The sequence below is a fragment of the Lathamus discolor genome, chromosome 2 (genome assembly GCF_037157495.1).
Source record: "Lathamus discolor isolate bLatDis1 chromosome 2, bLatDis1.hap1, whole genome shotgun sequence".
Lineage (NCBI taxonomy): Eukaryota > Metazoa > Chordata > Aves > Psittaciformes > Psittacidae > Lathamus > Lathamus discolor.
The window spans coordinates 35379138-35382110 of NC_088885.1; positions in this window are offsets into that span (position 1 = coordinate 35379138).

Consider the following 2973-nt stretch of genomic DNA (forward strand, 5'->3'; position numbering starts at 1 on the left):
CTCTAACGGGTAATGGTGGAAATGTGTTTTAAAACTTCTATAAGGCCATTCTCTAACGGCCTGTGGAGGGCTTCTAGAAGGGTAGTACTTCATATATTGATTGGTAGGCAGATAGACTAATACTCCCAGAATAACTATAGCCAAAAAAATACCCAGACAAAAGAAGGTGATTGTGTCTGGTTTTCTGCCAGAGTTTTTTAATGAGAGCAGTATCAATTTGCATTTCACAACTGTGTCCTCTTATCTCTATCTTTTCTTCTTGGAGACTGTTCAAAAACATCTCTGATGTTTGGAAGCTTTCTAATGTTACATTCTGAAATTATTCAGAACTACTGCCTTACATGAAGATTGTTAAAAGTTGTGTTCCTCAGCTGATACATAGAGAAAGGAGATCTTAACAGAAGAGGAAAGAAGGAGCAGGCAGGAAAGGAAGAATGTTTCCTGTGAGTCTATAGCACCCTTTCACAACATGTTGCCCATAGTGGGTTTTTTGCTTGGTTGTTTTTTCACTAACCTTCCTTCCCTCCACACTAGTTACCTCTCTGAGGTAATCAGAAAACATTGGGGTTTAGGGAGTTTTGGATGGGGTTTTTTGGTGGCTTTTCATGGCTGTTACGTGCCTTTTCACACCTACATTCCTTTGGGCCATTGGGCATTATTACTCTTTTCAATTAATAAATTGGATGTCCATCCTTCCTCAGGCTGCTCCTCAGTGTTTGATTGTATGGTCCCACTACATGTTCCAATGTGTTATTTTTGACATTGAAATGTATCATCCTATGTCAGTAATTAGGAAAACATACCATACTTGACCATATGATTATATTGTTCACTGCTGCCTACAGCCTAAGCATTACACTGCTGTGTGCCACAGTGAGAGCCACTCTCTGAAACACAGCTGTGGCAAAACTGCACCTTTATTAAAGGCAGTATTTTCTGCAGTAGTTAGTTGATCTACTCAGCACATGTTTTGTCTTGTGTGCTAGCAAAATGAAGACCCAGTTACCAGGCCAGATCCTGCAGCTTGCCAGTTACCTCTGCCTTCTCTTTCCTACTACCACCAGGTAATGAATTTGCACTAGTGCAACTGCTAGTGCATTTGCAATGCTTGTGACAGAGGGTCAGGCCTAAACTGGATGTATGGATTGGTTGGCTGATGAGCTGTTAGTGCTGTCAGTTGGAGAGAATTATTTTTCATAGGAATAAACCAAAACTGATACCACAGTGCATATAGGGCTGAGCCAGTTTTCTGGGGGTACGAGGGCGGGCACCGGTTTTGAGAAGAAGAAAGCCACTTGCCGGTAGTAAAGCTTCTTTCTGTTTTCTTCTGTAACAGATAGAGCTGCTGTCACTTTTCTTCTGTTGGTTGAGAAGCTAATAAAAGTTGATGTGAATTAAAAGCTGATATCAGAAATATTGCAAGCATTTTAGCACTGATATATCTCAGAAGTGGCTGCATAATCTCTTAGGTACAGCTGGGATGCTTTTCTTCAATGTACTATTCAGGACTCTTTAATACATGACAGAATACAATAAAAGTTCTTTCATTGTTTTCCTTCATTTTGATGATGTTTTAATGTTGTTTTCTAGTATCTTAAAACTAAAACATAGAAATGCAAAATACAAGTATAATTGTAACTCATTAATTTTTATATTCTCCATTTCCTTACTGTTACCGAATAATGTGGGGTTTTTAAAATAACCAAGTTTAACTCTGCTTACAGCAGCACAGAAACTCCCGAGAGCACTGCATTTCTACAGTACCCCTCTTTTATGTCACTAGCTCTTAAGACTGGACATGAATTATCTGAAGCCTCATCTTTTCCAGCATTCTGACATGCAAGGCACTAGACTGTGAGAACTTCATTTTCTGATTTATGGCACCCCTTGTTGCCAGTGCTAGTCATGGTTCTGTGAAGCTGGGTGCGGTTTCACTTTTGCAAAGCCCAAAGGACAGGTCTGTCACTGTTACCTGCCAGTTTCCAGGCTCTTGGGTTCCTGTGTGGGAGTCACTTTCCTGAATTTTTGTTCTGGTTTTCTCTCCACCCTCAAGGTGCCACAAAGACCCGGAATGCCAAAGGTAAAAGAGGGGCTTGTTGGCATGCAGGGGTGCACACATTGGTGTGGTGAATCACGGATGTGGTGAATCCCTCCTGGCATGATTCATTCTAGTCTTGGTGAGTGGTAAACTGAAACTCGGGGGGCTGTGAAGAGTAGAGATGAAATACTGGCTTCCTGAAGATCAATGAGAACTCCACCATCACCTTCACTTGGGCTGAAAGCCTGTCTTGATATAAAATTGACCCAAATTCTTGTCCATTCTCCAAAATTTAGTCCCACTTGGGCTCAGAGATGCTTTATTTTCTCATTTTTCTGGTATACAGCAATAATAGTTGAGTCACAGTCACTGTTATTCAAGGTAACAGATGGCTTCTGTGTTCTTGTGTCTCATAAAATGTAGCACAACTGGGCATCTGAGGAAATTGTTATTTAAACAAAATCTTCAAGGCTTTCATAACAGAACGAATTATGCATTTGTTCTTTTTTTCGTAAGCTTCATTCCTCTGTGTGTATTTTGTGCCTTTTTTTGCCCCTGAGAAACACATGCTGGCATATTTGACTTTAATTCTGTGGTTTAGCTTCAGAGAAGAGAGAGAATGACAAATTTCTGACTATGCCAGAGCTGCAGAAGCACTGGATCCAGAACATAAGACAATTGCTTTATCTTTGCATCGTATTTTTCTTGAACTGATAAAGGTGAGTAAATCTGAACACAGGTATCAGCAAGATACTACCGGAGGGATATATGCCAGATTGGCAGAAGTTTTAATAGTGTTAATTTTCCGTTTGAAGAAGTGGGCAAGGTGTAACATCAAGGACTAGTGTTACAGGTGTAGTGGTGGGGCTTTTTCACCCTGTTTTGGAATGTAAACAACTGCTGATACTTTTGCTAAATATTTCACTGCTAAATAT